Source organism: Strix aluco, chromosome Z (genome assembly GCF_031877795.1).
Source record: "Strix aluco isolate bStrAlu1 chromosome Z, bStrAlu1.hap1, whole genome shotgun sequence".
Lineage (NCBI taxonomy): Eukaryota > Metazoa > Chordata > Aves > Strigiformes > Strigidae > Strix > Strix aluco.
Genome location: NC_133971.1, coordinates 59,580,155 through 59,604,768, shown reverse-complemented (window position 1 = coordinate 59,604,768; position 24,614 = coordinate 59,580,155). Strand labels below are relative to the sequence as shown.

At 40.4% G+C, this 24,614-nt stretch overlaps 1 pseudogene; it reads right to left on the bottom strand.

Moving 5' to 3' along the window:
- Positions 1-7,953: 7,953 nt before the first annotated feature.
- Positions 7,954-24,614, bottom strand: part of LOC141918452 (neuronal acetylcholine receptor subunit alpha-7-like) — a 55,775-nt pseudogene continuing 39,114 nt past the window's right edge.

Below are 24,614 nucleotides of genomic sequence, written 5' to 3'. Positions count from 1 at the left end.
GGGCTGCTTTTATGACCACCATGGACTACTGACTCAAAAGAAAGAGCCTCTAATGTCCTTATCTCAAGGACTTTGGCTCACATTGTGATTTTAACATGCTTTGAGGCCCTTTCACAGTGTATCTTTTAGAACACCTGGTCTTCAGGGCAATAAAGAGTCCTTACTGAACACTAACAATAGTACCTGGTCATGAATAGTATTCTTTGAATAGAAATCTGGTTAATGATTATTACCAGCCTATGTGACCTTATCCTGGGACTTTACAAAGGACTTTGTAGCAGCGTAACTGGTTGTATGGTTATTCTAAATCATTCCTTATTTAAATCCAAATCACAAAAAAACATTAAAATCATCTCAAATTAATAACAAATCAGTAACAAGCTGATGTGGAAGGTAAAGCAGATGAATGATCAAGATACACAAGCTGATTCTTGTCAGGCTTTTAGCTCAGTAGCCAAGCTTTGGAAAGCTGTATTGTTCTTTTTATTTTGTGTATGATTTTTTCTGTGTAAATGGTATCATAAGCCAGATCTTGCATCCAACTATTATTTTCACATTGTTCCCTCAGGCAGCAATTTGTATTTCTGTTCTGAAGTGTAAAGAGGGATGAAATATTCTGTCTCAAAATCTTTTTCCTGAAATGCTAATGCATGTTAATATATTATACATGAATGTGAAACTTTTTGAAATATATTTTTTAAATACTGTTTATGTTAATTTGAGGATGTCAAAAGCTGATACGGATCTGTCACTGCCTATGAAAATGTTTGCCATCGAAGTGCAGTTGCAAGTGTCTTCTTGTTGCCATAAAAGCTGGCAGAGGAACTCTCTTAAGACTCATTTTGCAGTTTTAGAAAACAGGCATTCTTTATTGCAGCGCTGGGTGCACATGCTAATAGCTTCGCAAAAAGTGAGCGCACCCCATATCTATAAGTGGCAGCTAATATACAGTGAGATTATACATATTCATAACTTTTCTGAGAAATTAGTTACATATGCATCAGATTTCCTGGAACTAAGTACAATATCTGCATCCTAATTATACATATGCTTTCTTCCTGGGTGGTGGTCTCGAGGGGTCCCTGGTGGTCGTTGGTAGTCTTCCTCACTGTGTCTGCTGATTGACCTCACGTGCACTAACAAAGGTCTATATAGGAGATGTTGCACAGCTGTGTTGTGTCTTGAGCAGTCGTTGGGTTTTTTTTAATTTATCCCATCCTTTTTCCTGTTATCCTCAAGAATAGACTCTGTCTTATTTATTACTGTCTTATCTTCAAGCTCATTTCTTCTTCACAAAAGCACTAACCTTCAGTTGTGTCTGCACGTTCCAGAAGCTACATTGACACTTGACCTAATTTATTGTCAGTAAAATAATGTTTAGCAAGACAAAAAAGCAAGATGAAAAAAAAAAAAGTTAGCAAGACGTTTCAGCTTACATTCCTACAGATGTGTTCTTATGGTGAATTATGCATATCTTCAGATACTTTAAAGACCATCCTTGGTTTATATTGATAATACGTTATATGTATAGCCTGATACTTCATTTTTACCTATTTAACTCACAAGAAAATGCTTTAATATGTATATCATATATATATTTCTTCAACAAGTATGTATTTTGCTCATGTGGATGACACTTTCCAAGATTTAAAAGAATACATTGAAACCTTCCTCTGACTATTGAACCAGGAATTCTCAGATTGGATGGAAACACCAATTTAGTGTTTCAGGTTTGTAGGTTTCTCTTAAATATATTTCTAAACTAATTATGTTAAATTAATTTACTTTGTAGCTAGAAGGGCAAATTTGATTTAACAATCACAGTTTGTTAAGCAGAAATAATGAGGAATGTCTGATGCTAGCACCATCTTGCCCAATATGGCTTCTCTCGCATAGGTATGTAACAGAATTCTTGGATGTTCTCTTCAACCCATTTCCTATAAACTCATGTTTTAATGAATTACTTATTATTTATACATTGTATGTTATACACTAACATATATGTTATCAATGGTTTTGCACAAATCAATCACTTTTCATGGGCTACTGGTTTTATACTCTCTGATTCCACAAAGGAACACTGTAAAGAAATACTAAGAAGCTGTTCATATCCAAGTTCTCAATATTGTATTTGTTAAATCTGACTCTTAGTTGCCCATGGTGTAAATCTGGCTGTTTCATGTTATTGACATCCTCCACAAATACTCAAATACCAAAAGCTGAGACTGTTTTTTGCATAAAAAGTATATTATTCTTATACTATAAAGTCAACCATTACAAAAACATAGCTATGAATAAGGGATAAGTGGTCCACTTCCAATTCTGTGACAACAGTTTTAAATCTTGTTTCTAGAGTTCTTTGGAAACCCTCAAAAAAACTATATGTGGTTATGTCAGAAGAGGTGAAGAACATCTACACTAGTTTTCTAAACTATCAGGTTCCTGCTGTTGTTACCTGAAATAAAGACTCTCAGAACTAAAGATTAGTTTAGAGGGGAGATATTGCTTTATTCTGTGCAGGGTGCTAGGTGGAAAGCATCCACAAATCAAACACACCACACCAAAGAATTATAAAGTATTTATACACTCTGAACTATGTGATTACACATTTTCTATAATGATTATTGGCTAGTTGTTTATCACTCCTATTCTTTATTGGTTAGTAGCATATAGTAGGTTTGTCAACTTTCTTCGCAGGCGCTAAGGGTGAGGGTCTGTATCCGGGCAGGGGACTTAAGCTTACTTACGTAAGACAATTTTAACAAGCTTCCAGGTCCCAGGATATTTCTTTTCTTCAAGGACTGTAGCTTCTGATTAGAAATTCCTTTCTAATTGTTGTTGACAGTTTGAGGAACAGGTTGACCTATCTGGTGCATCCAGTTTGTTCTTGTGTTTGATGAGAATCACTTGTCTGGATAACAATACATACTAAGTGGCCTTGGGTGTGATGAGAAGCATTTGTGGGGCCTCCAACATGCAATGAGAAACACTTTGTGCCTACAACTCCTGGTAAACAATACATTCTTTCCCATGGGTAGTAAGTACATACAGTTTGAGCAGCTCTGAACAAGGGCTCTTGTTCAGGGTGACGCTCTGTGGGCCAATGCAGCATATCCTCTGAAGCCTTTAGGAAGCTGGGTACAAGATACTGTCCTAAGGGTAACTTTTCTAAGTGGTACATGAATTTCATGCTGAACTTGATCTTTCTCAGCTTTTAACTATGGGAGCTGCCCAGAAACACGAAAGAAGAGGCTGTCCCAAATTTGCTGTGTAGTCCTTTCTCCAGAATCTAAAATTGACACAGCACACCCACTGAAAAGTCTGCTATTTTTTATTACCATTACATTACCTTCACTACAAAAAGGACATTGAATTACTCGAGCGTGTCCAGAGAAGGGCAACGAAGTTGGTGAAGGGTCTGGAGCACATGTCGTACGAGGAGCGGCTGAGGGAACTGGGGTTGTTTAGTCTGGAGAAGAGGAGGCTGAGGGGAGACCTCATCACCCTCTACAACTACCTCAAAGGAGGTTGCAGAGAGCTGGGGATGAGTCTCTTTAACCGAGTAATAAGCGATAGGACAAGAGGTAATGGCCTCAAGTTGTGCCAGGGAAGGTTTAGACTAGATATTAGGAAGCATTTCTTTACAGAACAGGTTATTAGGCATTGGAATGGGCTGCCCAGGGAGGTGGTGGAGTCCCCATCCCTGGAGGTGTTTAAGAGTTGGGTCGACTTAGCACTGAGGGATATGGTGTAGTTGGGAACTGTTAATGTTGGGTTGATAGTTGGACTGGATGATCTTCAAGGTCTTTTCCAACCTAGACAATTCTGTGATTCTGTGATTAGTCAAGTATGCTCCTGGACACCTGGTTTTAATCTGCTGTTAATTTTCAAGGCAAAGAGTTCTGGGCAGTGGAAAGAACGTGCTGAAGCACAGCTCTTGTGGCACATGTGATAGTAAGCACCTCCACATCTTGAGCCTTCCAGGTTGCACTGCACCAACATCTGAGATCAGATCATTCCCTTCATCTGTTTTACCTGTCTGGGGCTATTGTTCCCTTTCCCTCTTTGAATAGTATGTGCTTAATGGCATTTTCTTAGGCATGTGGTCAAGCAGGTTTCTCACAGCAGCATTCCAGTTAAGCTAATGTCACTTTAAGATAACTAGAGACACCTAATTCTTTAGCTGTCCTCCTCATTACCACAAACACTACTTGCCTTTCAAACATCCCCTGCTGAGAACCTGAAACTCTGGCAGTCTTTTCTGCTGATGTTACATCTGTTTGTGCTGGAGTATATTTGTTACCAGAGTTATCAAGGAGTAATTTTTCTTAATAAAATAAAATTGACTGTGCTAATCAATTAAAAATAAATTCTTAACTCCAGATCTTATGTCTTTTTTAGAGCTCATAAAAACTAGGGAAAGTTTTTCATCAGAATATTTTCTAACTAAAATGAAATTTAGAATAATTTTGTTAAATCTGTTTTTAGGGTTTCTGTGGCTTTGTCCTTTTCCTTTCTGTCATGAACCTCAGTATTTTATGCTGAGTGGATTTTTTTGTCTGTGACATTTTACTCATTGTTTTCACTTGTTGATGTTCTCATCAGTGGCCATGTCCTGAAGATGGTGTATTGGTTCATGGGATGGTTTTGACTGTAAGACCTTGGGATGATGAAGAAATGGTTATAAGCGATGCCTTGCCTAGGCAAATGAATCCATTGTTACCACTGATCTATTTTGAACTTCAGATGAACTATGAAGCTGGTCCACGACTGTACCATTCAGCACTTTATAACTGGGGCCAGAGCAGGTACACTGTCAATGACAGGTAAGCATGTTTTTGGAATTCCATTTTTCTGTTCAAAACAATCAGTTTTTTGAGGCTGTATAATGAACATTTTGCATGCACAAAAGTTCAAATCTAAACCTGTGCTAGGATGTCAAACTGTCACCAAAACGGGATAAAAGAATTTATCAACACCAATGTGATGTAGATAAGCAGACACTCCTTTATTAATGGCTTGATGCATAGGGGAATCATCTCACCAACAACACACACCTGACTTGTGTAGCATGCTGATTATGTAGGATATAGTAATACATGTTAATCAAGTTCTCATACATAAACATGATAATTCCCATAACTCATTTTCTTATTCCCACTCCCTTCCGGTCATGCGCACGTGAGTCCTAAAATGAGTCAAGGGGCTGCTTTTGCGACCTCCATGGACTACTGACCTAAAAGAAAGACCCTCCAATGCCCTTGACTCAAGGACTTTGGCTCACATTGTGATTTTAACATGCTTTGAGGCCCTTTCATAATGTAACTTTCAGAACACCTGGTCTACAGGGCAATAAATTGTCCTTACCAAACAGTTTAACAATGGTACCTCATCATGAGTCTTATTCTTTGAATAGAAATCTGGTTAATGATTATTACCAGCCTACGTGGCCTTACCCTGGGACTTTGCAAAGGACTTTGTAGCAGCATAACTGGTTGTATGGTTACTCTAAATCATTCCTTATTTAAATCCAAATCACAAAAAATCATTAAAATCAGCTCAAATTAATAACAAATCAGTAACACTATCATGTTCCCTTGTTACCAAAGGAGGGTAAGACTGTCACTGTTTATTTAAGCTCCTGGATTTTGTAAAGGATATTATGGGTTAGTTTCTTGTTGCCATTTACCCTTTGTAATCAATTAGCGAATTTTTCCTTCTTTTCAAATTGTGTAATACCTTGACAGATCTCTGTGACACTAACTAGTGATGCCATGAAGACCCGTGAATCAGTATATAGAGGTGATGGATCAGTCTTTCCAAGCGTACTGTAGTTCTCAGGAAAATCTTAAATGCACTCACACTTTATTCTGCAATGCTTTCTATGTACAGTAACCCTTTTTCTGTGCCATTTTAGACTAGGTCATTCTACAAATTTTGTGGTAACAATGTTATTACCTTCCAAAAGGCTAAGTGACAACTGGATATCAAAAGGATCTGCTTTACTTTGTAACCTGAAAAAGTAAGCAGTAAGCAGTTTCAGTCCAGTGTAAGGATTTGTAAACTGCCTATCACTAAAACAATTTGAGTTTTAGGACATTGCTGTAAGAGACAACCCAGCCTTGGCCACAGTATAAGGTAGTAAAATCTATAAATGATTATCTTTTTCTTGCACTGGCTTTTATAAAATAAAAAAGTGTTTGAAATTAATTTTCTGCTGTTGTTTTCAGATAGTTTCCATCCTCCTCCTGATCCTAAGATGTATGCAGCTAGTTAAAAATACTCTTATACAACAATTCTGTGTTTCATGTAAGGAAGCATGCTTTACATTAGGATGCTAAATTACTGTGACTGTGTGCTTTAACATTAGCTTTATCTTTTTATCCTGTCACTGGTGATTACTTTCAAAAATGGTGATTTTCAAGCAAAAATATTAGTGGTCCTTGAACAAGTGTTCTAAAGTTCATTAAGCATCCTGCATCACAAGCTGCGAAGTAATTGGATATTTAGACTTTTTATGTATTGGTTATCCCCATAACTAAAGCAGTAAATTACAATGAGCCTTTCAGCTGCTGTCCAAGATTAGAGTCTGATATCACTAACCCAAACCCCTAGACCAGTTCTGCTGTCAGTTAGATGTTTCTATTAGGCACATCCCTCTTGAACTGTATTTTGTACCTCAGCAAGGCCAATTTTGCCAGCAGAAGCAGCAAAATGGGCAGGAGAAAGAAGCAGAGATCATGTGAATTTTCTCCTGGCTCAGAAAGAGCTACTTAGAGCACTAATGCTCCTGTGAAGAAAAACAAGATCTCTCTGAAATATGGATTGAATTTTCAGTAGAGGCTTTTACTATAAACTATTGCTATCCCTTTGAGCTGCTCGCACAAGTAACCACAAGAAGCGCAAAAGCTAAGTGAAAAAAAAACAGGTCACTGTAGTCCAGACTCCAATAGCTTTTAGGTGCTTTTTCAAACATAACTCCAAGTAGTGTGATAAATTAATTGGTGTGCTGATCTCATTTTACAGCTACAGAGGTAACATTCATTACAGTGAAGTCTCTACTTGAAGGGAGCCATCACCACCTAATGAAGAGCTACAGTGGAAGAGCACGAGCACCTTATCCTAAAAGAAATAGTTCCACATTCCTTCAGTCTGTAGAACTACCAGCTTCACCATCACATTTTAGATGGAAATACTTTCTGTTTGAGTAATCAGAATGTCATGATTTGCTTCTCTCTCTCCATCAGCGATGGTGAGAAGGATCCCATCACACTGATATGGAAAACATTAATTTTGGTACACAAACACTGGAAGAACAGGAAGTTGAAAGTCAGCCAGAGAAGATAATAGGTTGTTGTTTTCTTTTAGTGAACTTTCAGAGAAGTGCTGTGTTAGCCCAAAGAGGAAAGGACCGTTTGTAGCTCTGCTGTGATCAGTAGACAAAATCACACTAACAGCGGTGTCATTCCCACCCACAGTAGTGAGTGGAAAGAAGCTGCTATTGGGAACAGTGTTTCTTTACCCTTATCTTTTGGGGAAGTGATATAATTGGATTATTTTTTAGTAATACATATATACACGTCATATTAGAGTACTTATGGACAGCAAATGGATAATAAACATTGTTACATATAGACAGAGTATTCATGGACAGCAAATTGATAACAAACATTGTTACATTGCAATTTAGCAAAGCAAAATTAGTCTTTTACACACTCCTTTTAACAAAGTCATACTGACCAAGTTGGAAAGGGGACTGTACTAATAGAATTCTGAAAAAATATTGCTTCAGTGGTGTAGACAAAATACGAAATCTGAGAACAATGAAATCAGTGGCAAATTTCCTACAATTTATGCAGAGCCAAGATTTTTGTCCTAATTACAATTAGTCAGTATTAGGTTGGTAACCGTTTCCCAAGAGATCAGAGATATTTCAAATTAAGTAGAGTTTCAAGTTGACAGCAACAGTTAAGCAGTGGGAGAGCTAAGGCACCTTTAATGATATATATGATTGACAAATGGAGAATGAATTTTTTTTCCAAACTCACAACCAACATTGCCCAATTAAAAAAAAGAAAAAAGTAATATTTTGGGAAAAATACATTCTGTTAACATATTTACTGAGAAAAATTCCAGTCACTGCACTAGTAAGAGCTAACATGATGATAGTTTATTTTCATAAAAACAATATACAGCATTGTAAGATTGTGGAGATATGTCTGTCAAATCTGAGAAGTGAATGTCACAGCCACACTGAACAAACTTATAAAAATATACTGAAAACAACAAAGTGCTGTAAAGCTTATAACCATCAGTGATCATTTAAATTATTAACAATACCTTAAAGTTCACAAATTCACAGCAACACATTGATACTAGTGTTAACTTTAATACATATATTTCAGATTTGGATTCTTGTCTGTCATTTCTCATAGATCATGATGTGATTACACCTGGCACTAGTCTATGAAATAATTAAGAGAGCTTAATGTGTTTACTATTCAGTAACTACAATCACTAACATCAGGAATAATTACCTCCTGAAATTATTTTCATCCCCTTCTGTGTATGTTAACACATATAAGTACACTTCTCTATTTGAGTTAAATTATCTCACAAAATTACTGGCAATATTCACTTTTAAATTATCGTGCTCATCTTTGAAATCCTTATACAAAATCCTTCTATAAAATTTGGAGCAGACATGAGTATTGTAAATGTGCAAACGATGGCAAAAAAGAGTAAAAGCAACCAGGCATAATCTGTCTGTGACAGCAGCTGCAAACTTCCACTCACTGCAGATCTCTTCACCCTCATCTTGTTTCCTGAAGTGCATTGCTATGAACTGAACTTCCTCCAGGATCTTCACAATCACCAGAATAGTATCCATTAAAGCTTTCTTTTGAACAAGCTCAGTATCTTCTGGTAAGGGGCAAGTAATCTTTCCACTCTTGCTACCCAGTACATTCTTCTGGGGGCAGCACAGATTATCCATCATGTTATAGATCGTGTTGTCATTGCTGGACTGATGCCCGGGTAGGACGTTCATCTCCATGCTGTTTACGCTCAGATGGTGCTTGGGATAGCTATATTTGCAAGAGAGGGGCTTTATATTTTCCCCAAGTTTTTTAATTCGTAAAAGCCAAGCACACCAATTCCGCAGGATGACACAGATCTGAAAGAGAGTGATCATAAGAGAAATAAAGGGAATTTTTCTGCATTTTAAGAGTGTGTGAAATATTTTGTGACTATTATAGTTAGTCTGTATGGTCCTTTAGAAAGACTGACTGCTTTTTGTGTTCTCCAGCTATCTGCTTTCAAATGTTTTTTTGGGGGGTCTGGCTTCTTCCCAAGGATGAACTTCTTTTAGATATGTCTTTAACATAGGGGTGTTCAATGCCCACTTAGCTTATAAAGCAAAAGAGATGTAAAATCTTACTTTACAAAATGATTCCTGAAGTCCTCTCTTTAGTAAACAATCCCAGATCTCTGTAATTGAGCAAAGGGCACAAAATTTGCTGCATGGTTTTCAACCATTTCTCAGGTAGTATGGAAAGACATACACTTAAATATTTGGGGGGGAAATATTTATATTCTGTTGAAAAAAACCCCTATACAACAAACTAACAGCTGGGTTTAGCACATTCCCCACCCCCATCTCTATTGTTTAAGCCTAAATAAACAGCCTTTCGGGGTTTTTTTATTTGAAAGCTATTTTAATACTCCTCTGAAGAGTTCAGCCACATAATAGAGCAAACCTTTTTTCAAAAGAATAACAGTAAATCAATTAAATTAGGCAGTTCAAAATCTGGATGCTACTATTAACTGCTGTCATTTCCCTGTGCTCTGGTGTACAACTGCTCTGGCACACTGTGAAGGTGCACGTGGCAGATTGTTCCCCATAGGTTTCTTGTCGAGGTCATCAGATAAGCTAACTCCAGAGAGTGCATCCAGCATTTTTTCCCAATGAACTGGTCTTCAGATGTCTTCTCTGAAATCTGAGCCTGCTGTGATTCCTATTGTTAACATTGTTTGCTGTGAAAGGCAGTAGAAAGTCTGTGAAATCAGTAACATCTGTGAAAGGCAGCAAACTAAATCAGTAAAATCTTGTCATTATCAAGTCCTTCAGGTATTATGTATACAAAATAGACATTTGCAATGTGCTTGTGGAGAGTTCCTCCAGGAAGATATGTGGCCTATTTAATAACTTTATCATTCTGATTGCAAGTCAAATAATCTGATGCCCAGGAGAGAGAAGACATGATCTCTGGTTTCACCTCCAAACCTTGGCCCAGGACTCCATGTATGATCCTGCTCCAGTCACTTCGGCTATGTTTGACTCAGGACCACAGTTTGCCTCTAAAGTTGTTTCAGATGCAGGATGAGTTGTCTCCTGTGTTTGCACAGTACTGATGCAGGGATGGGGAAATTACAGCTAGCACTTTGAGTTGCTGCTGTAATGACAAGCATAATTTCAGAAAGAAAGAGGCATTAATTACCACAGGTGGAAATAATAATTGTAAAAGCCAAACTCAATAATTAGTGGAAGATGGTCAGAAAATCTTTAAATTCTGCAGTGCAAGCTTTTCTGTGTCACAGACCTGTGTCATTTTCTGTGAGCCTGTCTCCCACTAATGGATCTTTTATTCTTCATCCTGAAAGACTTTTCCTGTGATTCATACTATCCTGCTTTCATTGGAGTCTTTATATATTTCATTATTTCCTCCATGGTCACAATAGATAAATAGAAAACTATAATGTAACAGCATAAAATATTGATCCTGCATTTGATTGAACTTTCTCAATTACAATGTTCTCTGACTGCTTACAGACACAAAATGTAACATTACAGAACAAAGTAAAGGTCTTAATTTCTAGCAGTATTTCAACAGTGTTAGTGGCAAAGGGAAGAGAGAAATTAATTCTCCAGTGCCATGACATTCCAAAATACTAAGCCAGACAAACTTTCTTATTAGAAAATGATAATGTATCTGCCTTAGCTCTAGGAGATGTGAGGTGAAAAAGCTCTGTTCTACAGGAATGCTACTTTTTCTTTCAAGAGAAAGTGTTTACTCTGTAGGCAAATTACATTTATAAATACAGCCAAACCCATTTCCCATAGAAAAATAAATACACGGAAGAAAGCAACATAGCTTTTAATTTGTTTTAACTTCCAAATGCCCTGTTTCCTTAAAAACCACAGACACTCAGTCATCAGTCTGTTCTTGTCATACCAATTAATTCAGGAGACAGCAGCAGCATAGGGCTTTCTGCAAAAGAGCCTGGGCACAATGGTATGATTCTATGTTCTCACCTGCCTTATCATATCTGGGTTTCTGTGGAGGAAGAACACAGGTACAGCAGCCCCCAGAGGTCAACAGCCTAACCCTGCTGTGACCCTCTCCTCCAAGGTCCTCCCTTAACCATAATACAGCTGTACTGCTAGCTCCCATCACAGCCACCTGCTTGGCCTACTCTGGAAGGGAGAGTTTCTATTTAAAGCTCTCCTGATAAGGGGAATCAGCACCTGAGCAAATCTGCATGTCCAGGTTTAAAGCATATCAAAAGAAAAGCTTGAAACCTAATGAACCTGATTTAGGCACAGAAAATAGCCTGAGTGCTCCTGCCTTTTCCCACAAAATCCTTTCTTCTCTCTGGGCTTGGTCTCTCCATATCTCTCGCCTATGCAACAGTCTTGTTTGTCAGCAGAGGTAGGTCATTGGAGCTGTAACCCATGCCTGACATTTTCCACTCCCAAACTGCTCCTTAGCTGGACCTTCTTTAGTGCTCTTTTTCAAGCTACCTCAGCAGGCATTATCAAAAGTATCAAGTAGCCAGCAGCTCTCAATTCTCAGTTGAGTAGCAAACAAATACTGTGACTGAAAACCTCAGATTTAAACTTCTCTCTTGGAAAAAATTGTCTTTAGTAAGTCATCAAAGATAATAGAAAGGAAGGCACAGTTCTCAACAGTGGAATAAGGGAAGAAGTGAGCACCTACAGAAAGGCTACATACTAACATGCACATCTCCTTCTTCTGGTTCAAAGGCCAAGCATAGAGCCCTTGACAGGCAGGGAAAAGAAGCTGCTCAACTTTAAATAGTTTGGAAAGCAGGTGTTCAGGCAATGTAGTCAGCTCCCACATAAATCCACTGCCTTCCTCTGCAATTTACTCCAGCAACTAATTCCATTTAAGCAGGAGGTGAGAACAATGCTGTAATCCAATTAATCAGGGTTAAAGCTTTGCAATAAACTAATGTCTGGCTCTGCCAGAATGAGAAGAGTGTGGGGAGTAAGTAGATGGTAGGGACATTTGCTGGGATTGGGATTGCAGAGAACAAATTTCAGGTAAGCAATTACCTTCTTTCTGCAGATGGCTTAGATTCCTCTTTTATATTGAGCAAAAAATCTTTCAGGGTGCCAGGTGAACATAAAAAAAAAAAATAAAATGGAGGCTTTCCCATGAACCTGAGCCTTGCCTGTGCCTTGGAGAGGACTAATGACCACTTTTGTGGGGTCAGCCTCTTCTCTACAAACATGGCATTCATCTTTTTTCTCTTGAGATCCCTGTCAGCTTGCCTGGTCTACAGCTTTCACAGTCTATCTCTGCACTTTCCAGTAATGCTTTCCACAGTCTTTGTTTCCTGATGGCATTTTTTTAATGTATGCCGGTTCAGCTGTCAGGGCATTGAACAAGGTTCCTTAACAGTAAGAATTCATTGCATGCTGTGTTTCTAGACAAGAGAGGAAGAGACTGATAGCAAGAATTGACTTGCAGGGCCTACGAGCAGATTTAACATGAGCCATTGTGTCTAGGCTCCTCAAAAAGCAGATGAAACAATAAAAACCCCATGTGAGCTGTTACGCTACTGTATACCCTGTCCATGTAGACATGTGAAGCATATTTACCCAGATTTGTACCTTCAGGTCTTGCTTACATGCAGGTTCATCCAGAATTTGTATGCTCTGCTGTCTTGAAAGTAAGATGATTCTAAATTATAAGCACTTTAATAAATAATTGTTAGTAAGCTTAATTGCTACTGGACTTTTTTTTTAATCTGCATTGATGCTGCAGTTTATTTTAGAGAGGCTAAATTAGAAAGCTGTTCTGTACTCAGGCTGACATTGATAACCATGTGACATTCAACATCATGCCAGGATAATTGACTAGCATGACAAATGTGATGAATGCGATACCAGAGGATGCTGTGCAACCAGGCTTCTCTGAAACCAGGGTGGGTATATAGTTGACTGTGACTATTTGTATCTGCTTTTACTTTCATTCCTTTTCTTTTTCTAAGTACAAAGCACACCTTGCTTATTCTAAAATCTGTTTTTAGGAAAAGGAGAAAGAAAAACAAAAAAAGCATACTTTCCTTTAACCTGAAACTAAAGGAAACACATTCCTCCTGAAAGCCAGCTGGCATTGGTGCTAGACCTCATTGGGTTAGCAGTCTGCTGCTGTGAAGAGGGTCCACATGCTAATGCACTGAGAAGTGATCAGATTGTTGTAAAAGGATAAAAAAGCAAAAATTTACCAAATGACAAAACCCAATATTTCTCACGTGATTTGCAGCTCAGAAGTTTTCTTCTGAGGAAGATCAGGATCATACTATGTAACCAAACAATTAGCGGTTAGAATAATAGTCAAAACAGATAATTAACTCTGAAACAATCCGCTATTGTATATGCATGTCAAAAAGCAGGAGCCTAGGTAGGATTAATGGGAAGTAGAGATAGTGAACTGCAATAAACTGCCCATGTCTGCCAACTTATGAAGAAACGAGGTAGAATGTAATTCCGGCAGGGAGAGATCATGATCACCAACCCATGGACCACTGACTCTAATTACACCTGCAACCCAAAAGAAGTAGGCGGAGATGGCAAACTATGCATGCATACTAATTTACATGCTAAGTGTAGAGATTATAACTAATCACTTAATAGATATGTATCAGTGTATTGAGTATGCATAAATTGTGTGTATAAATAATTGTAGTTTTGGGGACCATGAGATGCTGTCTTGGGACAGGCACCCATGCATTCACATCCACATAAAAACCACAAATATCTCAACTCTGTATGTAATTGGCTCTTTGCATACCAGGTAAAGAACCTGGAAAAACAAGATAGCAGGAGACAAAACTGGTTTTCCACACAGATAAGTGGATCTGGCTTCAGCAGAAGGCAGATTTACAAGCCAGGGAAGTCCAGGGGTCCAGAATTCCAACAGCATTGGCTTTCTGTTTCTGCTGGTGGTACAGTAGGAGTGAGCTTCAAGCTTTGGGAAGTTTGAGAAGCTTCAAGCTGGGCTCAGTACTCCACACCATCACTACACTGAGGTATTGGGATTCTTGATCTTCCAGCAACTCAGGGATCCAGCTCATAACTGGAACAGTTCCAAGACAGAAGTAAATTAGCTTCACCTCCTGTCTTTGTTTTGGGAGATTACAGCTGTCATGAGCTGCAGTGAGAACCTCTGTAAGGGAACAAAACAGACTAACTGCTCAGCAGAGACCAATAAGTGTTTAGTGCTTTGAAATGTCACATTTTATCAATACTGGTGTCTGCTGAATAAGAAACCAAGGGTGTTGCCCATGGGGCAAGGTTACTCTGCCATGACTCAACCATTCCATTCATGGAATCACAGAATCATCTGGATTGGAAAAGACCTTGAAGATCATCTAGTCAAACCATTAACCTAACATTGACAGTTTCCAGCTACACCATATCCCTAAGCACTATGTCGACCCAACTCTTAAACACCTCCAGGGATGGGGACTCCACCACCTCCCTGGGCAGCCCATTCCAATGCCTAACAACCCGTTCTGTAAAGAAATGCTTCCTAATATCTAGTCTAAACCTTCCCTGGTGCAACTTGAGGCCATTACCTCTTGTCCTATCACTTATTACTTGGTTGAAGAGACTCATGCCCAGTTCTCTGCAACCTCCTTTCAGGTAGTTGTAGAGGGCGATGAGGTCTCCCCTCAGCCTCCTCTTCTCCAGACTAAACAACCCCAGTTCCCTCAGCCATTCCTCGTATGACATGTATGTTTATAAGTTTATATGTTTGTAAGTTTAATTGAAAACCCAAATAATAGATATTGTTTTGAACAGAAAACCAAGTTTAGTATGTATATTGTTGCCCTCCAAGAGCAAATGTCTCAAACATACTGTCTGTTGCTGACTCTTCAGATTAATGGAGAGCAACTTCTGTTCATCTTCTGTAACTAGTTTACTATAGCTTTTAGGTAATTTTTTTCTTTCAGTAGCTTGTGGAATATTTACCACCAAAGCTGCTTACCTATCTGGGCATCTTTCCTGCTTGTGGGCCATGATGGTGAAACCGCAGAACTGTTACCACCACAGACAGACCAATGATGACCATGATGTTAGCGAAATACTGAGCTGCAAGTAAAAGGACTTGGTTAGGAGGGGAAAAAACAAACAAAAGGAAAATAATATTCCCTGGCCATGCCTTGAGATCTACATTTGAGAAGCACTGTATCACATGCAAACATCATTTTCTCTGGTTTTCCACACTAGAGCATTTGAGGCCTTTGAGGTTTTCAGCTCCCTCTTCTCCAGTAAGGGAAGGGCTAGAATCAGAAAGGCATAAACTGCTTGGTTTTTACTCTCAGAGAGGAATGTGGGGCCCCCGCTAAGGACCAGCTCCTTGCCTGCTCCCAGGACAGCAAGAAGCTGAGCTGACCAGACCCACTTAACACCAGCATCCCCAATCCTGGGCCACCCCATGGTACCAGAAGAAGTGCTGGAGGAAAATGCTCTCCTCATGGTGTCACTGAACCTCCTCAGAAAGTGTCAGCTGACCCCCTCCCTCACCCCACCACTGCTCACAAGGGCTTAGACATATTTTTCAGCACCCTCCTCAGCCCTCAGGACCACTTCTTTTGGTTCATACGAAAGCACACTACACACTTGCTGAGTGCTAAATTTAAGCCTGCCATACAGGGAAAAGATCCTGACAGCCAGAACTGAGACTTGAAATTGTATCCTCTAAGTGGCAGTACAGCTTCCTCATGCCAGGAGTGATGTTGATGCACTGGAGTGTGAAACGGAATTACCCACTGGGCTAATGACATTTGAAGACTTCTGTGGCAAAATACCAGAGAGCATTACTGTTGGCTGATACAATGGGGTGAGGTGGGAGAGCATATGTCACTACCCCAGACTGCAGCCCCCTCCCACTCCCAGCCTTCTCTCCTGCAGCTTGCAAGGAAAGCCAAAAATTCTATACAAGCTCCAAGGTAAGTTTTGTTCCAGCTCTGTTTCTTAATACTGATTCCCACTGCCTCAGCAGCTAAAAGCTTGTTCATATTAATGAAGTACTCAGGCCTTCTTGAAACCAATTCTGCAATTGCTTCAAGAGGCAGGCATGGCTTTCCATTGTGTGATGGTTTAGTCCCTGCTGGGGTCTGAGACCACGCGGTCGCTGCCCCTCCCCCACAAAGGTAGTGAAATACAAAGCCCCGGGGCTGCGATAAGGAGAGGTTTAATATAACAGTGCAACAGCAACACAACAAACAATAACAATAACAGTAATAACAATGAGCAGAGCAAGGTATGTACCGATACAGCAGTGAGAGGACCGGCTGCGCCAACCCACACGCTCACCAATTCTTCCCGCGCTCGGGCGCCCGGACTTGACGTCAGCATGGTATATGAATAACCCGGCTAGAACTTCGACTGCTGGGGAAACTTAACCCTATCCTGGCTAAACCAGGACACATTGCAAAATGAATTATGCAGCTGGATTAGAAGAATAGTCAGGAGGGTAAGGTGAACTGAAAAACCTCTGTTCCACTTACTCATGAAAGAACAGAGTCAACAGCCAGGCAGAAGCAGAGCAAACCAGGAACTGAGGTTTCAGGGAAGCTGACTGATCTGATACCAGTATGCTCCATGTAACAGAAAAACAGCAATGTTGATATTGGTGATTTAATTCCTGCCATAAGTCAGTAACTTTCATAAATTCTATGCATTCTGATGCCATCATACTTCAAACGCCTGAAGTAATCTACAATGGCTTTGGCTAGGATTTTTCACAGGTGCTTGGAAAATTAGTCACCTGGTTGAACTTGGAAATGACTTGGTATTATCTGACTCAAGATCCCAGCTGATAATTAGCAGAGGAATTCACAGGTTTTTGTGCTGTAGACCCAGGAACAGAGGTCAGGAAACAGCTCCAGAGAACTGCTAGTGAACAGAGAAAACAGTTCTCTCAGCAACAGACTGGGAACTGTAGGGGGCCTGTGGACCCATAAAGAAAGATGTTTTATGTTTTTCACTGTTTGTAAGCCAAAATGTCTTGCTAACAATTTTTTTTTCCCTCTTTGTCTTGCTTTTCATCTTGCTAAGCATTATTTTACTGAGAATAAATTAGGTCAGTGTCAATGTAGCTTCTAGAATGTGCAGACACAGCTGAAGGTTAGTGCTTTTGTGAAGAAGAAATGAGTTTGAAGATAAGACAGTAATAAATAAGACAGCTGGGGCCTATTCTTGAAGATAACAGGAACAAGGTCAGGACAAATTAAAACAAACCAGCTCAAGATACAACACAGCTGTACAACACCTCCTAAACAGACCTTTGTGATCATGTGTGAACACTGAGGTCAATCAGCAGAAACAGTGAGGAAGGCTACCAACGACCACCAGGGACCCCTTGAGACCACCACTCAGCAGGAAAGTGAGTGTGTAATTAGGATGCAGATACTGTAATTAGTTCCAGGAAATCTAATGCATATGTAACTCATTTCTTGGAAATATTATTAATAGGTATAATCTCACTGTACATTAGCTGCCACTTATAGATATGGGGTGTGCTCACCTTTGCAAAACTATTTACATGTGTGCCTAGCACTGCAATAAAGAATGCCTGCTTTCTAAAACTCCAAAACGAGTCTTAGAGAGTTTCTCTGCTGGCTTTTATGGTAACATGTTAATAGGCAAGGAAGATGGTTCGGTGTGCACCATCTGCATTTTGAGGGGGACTCTCCTGTTCCAGGTACAGTGATGTTTTCAGTTGGAAAGTAAGGATGGAAGAAAAAAGGCATGGTATTTCAGTCCTATGATCAGTATCAGGCAATCAAATGTCACAAGATATTTGTGAAATGAAAACTGGTGGGTAGATTATGCAGTCCAGGTAGGTTCAGGTGCTGAATTAATTTCAGGGAAAAAAAAACCCCAAAGCCCTGGAGCAGCTCAGACCTGCTTTGCCCTGAAGAACCAGCAGTGAAAGGGGAAGAAGGAAGTAGCAATGGCTGGCACACCTGTTACATTAGCCTTTCACATCTCTAGTTGGCTCTGTGATGAAGGCTGTTGCTTCCTTTCCTGTGGCAAGACAAGGTAGATTTGATAGCCTTGGTCACAAAGGAATTCCTAGGTCTCCTGCCCATAGGTCTCTGATTGGAAACATGACTTTGTGCTTGCAATTCAACTCTACATTGGGGCAGAGCCAGAGGTAGGGTAGACCTAGCTGGGCCTGAATTCAGTGATGGTTCACCAGTAAGGGAAGGAAAGACCCCAGAACTGAGTGGGTACGAGGGAAAATGGTGCTGGTTCCGAAACGGTATCCATACTCCCTCAACATTTTCTGATCTTTCCTTCAGGGTTTAATCCTACTTCCTCTCTCTCCTGGCACCAAAAAACCATGGTCCTCCTGCAGCAGTCAGGACAACTGGTGGGGAAGACTCGTGTGCTGTCTCCCATGCACCTCCCTAAAAACATGGCTTAACCCTCCTCCAGTCTGTTGGCTTAGCATCTCTGTTGCTGGCAGTCTTTAGCCCTCACACCACCCAGATCAAACCCATCACTGGTGAAAGCTACAAGGGCTGCTGTCCCTTTTCACCTCTAGCAGCGCTCTGATATGATCATGACTTGACCTTCTTCAGCAACCCTGTGAGCAGAGGAGCCTAGCTGCTGAAAGGATTGGGCTACAATGTGCATAGATAACTCCTTGGAGCTATGGGACTGCAGTCTTCACTTACCCTACTCTAGGCCCACAGAATCATAAATTAGTGAATTCTTGGGCCTTCACTGATGTTGCTGAGCACAGAAATAGGATGCTCTCCTGTGAGATGCAGCACGGAAGATAAGCAGTGGAGGGAGAACTGAGCTTTGGTCTCCCAAGCAGCAGCTACAGCCCAGTCACCAGACTTTTTCTGACAGTATTTTAGGGTCCATCCCAAAGCCTACAAGCACTTATGCAGTTAGGGCTTTGAAGCTGCCGGTCCTACAAAATCCTATGCTGACGTGTGTCTGCTGGCAGGGATAAATGCAAATCTGATTTTACAAAGAAGTTCAGCCCCTTTAATTTAAAATGCAGAAGGGAAATGCTCAGCAACTCTCAATGAGCATCTCTCTGTATCCTACTTAAGAGTTCCTGGTAGATTGTCCCTGGTATGGATGAGTCAGCTTGGAGTCTTTAACAAATTACTTCACAGTGTTAGGCAGTGTTAGGAAGAGCAATCCCAGACCTGAGTGCATTTGAAAGAGCAGGGGCCTGGTTGCTGTATGTCAGTAGCTCTGAGGCACAGCTGAGAAGTGACTACCCCATCTGGAGGGTGTCTCATTTGCAGTCTCTGCCCTAGACAGCTGCCACAGGCCAGGAAAGGGACCTTGACTTACACAGCGACATTCCCCGAGGGATCTGCAGTGGTCACTGCTAGATGTTCTTCATGTGTTTTCAAACCCGCATGCTGCTTTCTTCAGCAGTTATGTGTGAATGGAAAAGCTGGTTTGGATGCTCGGTTGACCTCTTTCAAGTATGAGGTCTATGAGCTTCTACAATTGATTTTCTTCCCTTTCTTAGCCAAAGGAGGTATGATGTAACACATACTACCTGGACAACTGTTTTAACATCTGGAAGTTATCAGCCTCTGTCTCAGCACCGTCAGAAGATGATCAGGTGCTGTTGTCATAGCAAATATGGATCTCATACAACCACAGATAGCTAGAAAATATTTTTTATAAATCAGCAACAACATCTATTTGTTCTTGCAGGCATCCTCTGAAATTACCTATACCAAAAGGATGGCAATGACTTGCAGTTCATAACTTGAGGGGTTTCCAGTACCATTTTTGGACCTTCCGTGCCATTATCTGCTGGTCACATTATCTGAGAAGCACTTTAGGATTATTTTAGTGATGTTTTGAAAGATCTGCTGCTTGATTAGAACTGGATTGACTTTAAGGACTGATTAGGAGCAGGGTAAATAAAACAGAAACCCTAAGAGGAGCAAGATGATTCCAGATGGATGCTTTGCCTTGTTGATTTTATCACCGAACACTGACCAAGAAAGCAGTATATATTATCCATCTTCTTCATTGTGACCAGTTACAGTCTTGCGGTTCCTGTGAAATAGTGGGGGAAGAAGGAATGTGTCATGCTCAGGTATTCACAATGATCAAGTTGGATACCTCCCACTGGTGTTCCTGTTTGTATTCCTTCTTTGCAGGAAACATCAGGTTTTGCATGTGAAATGATGGACTGGTGATGAATGAAATGGTGGCTGCTCTAAGTCCAGTCATTTCAGTTAGCCAGTGCTGAGTGCTTCGTGCTTCTGATGAACTCTCAGAAAATGGGAGAAATGTCCCAGAGCATGCTCAAAATTAAGTATCCAATGCTCCTCCTTGTGCAAATGTTCCAGGTTAATGAACTGAAGCCTGTGGAGGATGCAGGAAACCTCAGACACCAGCAGAGGGGCCTCCAACCACCCTTCTTTTCTCCTATGGCAAGGACCAGGACTGGTGCTGGGCAGGCGCTGTTGCAGTCTACAGCAAGTAGTTTCTCAGAGACCAAGGAAACGAAAATGTAGACACATTCCCTTGCTGGCTGATTTACTATTGTACGTAGACAGCAAAGAAACACAGGAGAGGACATAGGCAGGAAAGTAATTTCCACCATTGTTGAGATTTACTGTTGCTGTGACACCTTGTGCAATCCATTAGTGGATTAGTGTCACTCTCAGTGACAGTAGAAAGCAAAGAGCATCATCCCAGTCCAACTGGTCCCTCATAAACACGAAATGTCTTTAAAGAGTGAGAGACTTCAGGATTGGACACTGTGTCTACCTTTTGATTATGGTGCTTATAGAGGGTGCAGGGGCAGTGTTTTTGCAGTGTTTTCAATCTCTTCTCCTCCCATGCCCTTTTGAAGAATAAAACTGGGTGCTTGAAAAGTAAAACTGTTCACTTTTTTTTAATAAAGAAAGTGGCCAAGACTCATGGCTTTAGGAAAAGCACCACTGATCACAGAGCATGAAACTGTAAGGACTGCTGTGAATGACAATTTCTGGTTCACAGAACAGGCTCATCAGGATCATGGCACCAGCAAGATACCAGGCAGTGCCATGAAAGGGAGGGGGAAAAAGCACTCTACAAAATCAAAAAGAGACAAAATAAAGTGAAGAGGCAGCAGCTGAAAACATACAGGCAGATGACAGAAAGTGTTACGGGAAATTAATCTCATTTTCTTTCTCTAGTCAGAACTGTTAATGCCTTATAACTTAAAACAATCTATAACTCCTGAAGGTGGCAAAGCACCCCATTGCTTCCTTGTCTTAGTAACTTGCAGCCTTGTTTGCTGTATGACTAACTGCAAGAAATCACCCCAAGGGTCTGCTGCAAATGTACTTATTCATAGTACAAAACCTTCATTCTTACTGAAATAATGTAGGCATGATAAAGAATGGCAAGGAGAGGACACAGCTGAAAATAAGTTGTGATAGTAGAGCCCTAAGCCGCAAGTAAGTGTTGTGGTTTTTAAAGAAGCAAGCAGAGGAGCTCAGCAAAAGAAGACAGAGAGAAATGCATTTTTGTTATCTGGAGGTGAAGATAATTTTTATTATGTGGTATTTGATATGTCCAGCCAAGGTGTCAAGCATCATGTGGATGTTAATCATAGGAAGTGACAGTTCCTCATATTCATGAACCCTGTGCTCCCCTTTCAAACATTCTCTGCACACGCCAGCTTTCAGGTGTTCCACACTTTCTGCTATAAACCTCCTTTTAGAGCAAAACACAAATTCTTGATTCAAAACCAGTGGTGTTATTTTGGAGGGACATGGAAGGAAATAATGATTTGCAGCTCTTTGGAGTTATTTGGGCATAGAAAAAAAAACAGAAATTATTAATCACTTCTGTGCAAGGGGATGCCTTGAATTACCAAATGTAAAAATCATCTGAGTGGCCTGAGAGGTCTGAATATTTCATTTTAAGATTTGGCTTTTGGGCAGAAGCATGCCTTATCTGCTTTGACAAAGTACTTTGAAAGTACTACGTTCTCAGAGAGCTGGCTGGGTTGGAGGGAGAGCAGCCAACTCAGAGCTTATCGCAGCTTTGGTCTCAAGCTGAAAGGATTCTGCTGTGGGTGCTCCTAGCTGTTTGTCTGTGTGACCGTATTTTCTGTGCCATCTGGGGCCTGAACTCAAAGACTGCAGTAACTCTGGATCAATACAAGAGTAAAGAGCTGTGTGGAGTTTTCAAAGTAAGCATTTTAGGGTCTGTCTCTGCATGGTGTCACCCTGTTCTCACAGCAGTGGGACTGCAGCACAGTAAACCAGAGGTGAGCGTATGGTGGATATGGGTGGGTGATGGAGGGACCCCACAGCCTGTGTCTCACTGCAGAGTGGAACAAGAGGTGAACTTGTTGCTTAGTAGGGCTGGGTTCTTAACGGTGTTTTCTTAAAAACAAAACATCTGGTCCTGGAAGCAGCCAGGATCACAGAGAGAGAGCAGTGCCATATGGCTCCGAATGTTTTCCCATCCAGAAGTGATATTGCAGATGGGGAGAAAAAAGAGTCAGGAAGTTGTGCTGGTTATGCTCATAACTGTGTTGCTCTCAATTTTCCAGAGCAATGGCTTTTGGCCATGTCTAACTTTAACATGGGCTGTGGATTGATCTGTCTTTCTGAAAAACTGGCTGGTTTTGGTAGTAACTAAACATTACATTAGGAGCTGATTTTTTTTATGTGTATGAGCTTGTACTGAGGTATTGATTTATGAAGACATTCCTACAGCAGTGCAAGATGAATGAGATTCTGGTCACTGCTTTATTAGATACTGCTGGATGTGGGTAAGCATGACCACCTACTGTGTAATCTTAAGGAAGCTCTAGTCAAAGGATAGTCATGAATGGGAAGAGTTACAGTTAGGAATCTGTCTTAATTTAGGGGAGCTTGTTCCTTAGTGACTTCTTAATGCATGATTTCCTAGCCTTAATTACAAGGTTGCTTTCAAATGGAAAACACAGTTTAATGAAACAGGTCAGTGTTATGGAGACTGTAAACAGGAAGGCACAGTGCTCTTTAAAAAGAGGAATTCAGATTTATGTTTATTCCATAAGGAAGGAACTCATCCTTTCTTCAGCGATGGTCATAAAACCATTACAAAACCAGACCTGGTTATCCAGTGCTATTTACATGGATCACACTGTCTTTATAGAAATAAAAAAAGCTCTTTCAATTGAAATCCAAATGCCTCAAACATACTTCTCAGATGAATTACCCAAGACTTTAATTTCAACGGGCAGGACCTGAGCTTGTACAAAAACTCTAATTGAAATAACAGTATTTGTTTAATTTCGATTTGGTCACTGAACCAGGAAATCAACACAGTGGGACATGGATATCCCTTCTTACATAATGCACTAGACTGGGTGCAATGGTGTTATGTGGTAGGGGAAGGAAGGTGCATGAAATCCCCATGAAATTACTGGCATTTGTAGTGTGAGACAAACCTGTGCACAATTGCATAGGTTTTTAAAAGTAGAAAGAACAATTGTTGTCATATACCTGAGCTGTATCACACAGGTTTTATGATTATACCCAGTGATTAGTGCACTCAGACCAGTAATTTCAGGTGTGTAACACATCCAGATTTCTCTACATTTCCGTATATCCTTTCCTCAAATAATGAACTCCAGCTGTCTATTTACATAGACTCTTGATGAAAGTATTTTTAAAGAGAGAAATTAAAAGTAAGTCAAATCACGAGTGCAGGCAGACACACTTCTTGTGAGGCATGATTAAGTTTTACTAGCAAGGGTAAGTTTAGGACACAGCTGCTGCTGTATAGTCATGGTCTGAAAGTCTTTTAGGAGCTTTTAGGAGATTTTAAGTGCCAGGAGGGACTTCCAGGACCCTGTAGTGAAACAAGCCTTGTTCATATAGTAGACTTGTGTTGGATTCTGGCCAAACTGTGGTGTTTGTAGATGCTATGGGACTTTAATGCTTTTGATCCAAATGGCTGAGCTGGTTTCTGTTGAAGTGGGTGGTTAACGTTTTAAACAAAAACAGAGGCATTGTGCTCTGGTTTCCAGACTTCTCCTTTCACTGGCATCGCAGATGAGTTTGCAGAAGGGCAGGATTCAACTTCTGAAAGATTGCGGTGCCTTGCTTTGCACATTGCTGAAAACTGGGCTTTGGAAATACGTTGTTCCCCCAAAAAGGGAGGCTCTCCTGGAGAAGGATAGGAGCAGACATGCTGCTGGGCAAGGAGTAGTTAGTTGCTGATGTGAATGCAAGTCCCAAGATAGCTGAGTGGAAGCAGGGGCAAATGTAGTGACCCAGCCTGTCCAACTGGAACATTTCTTGAC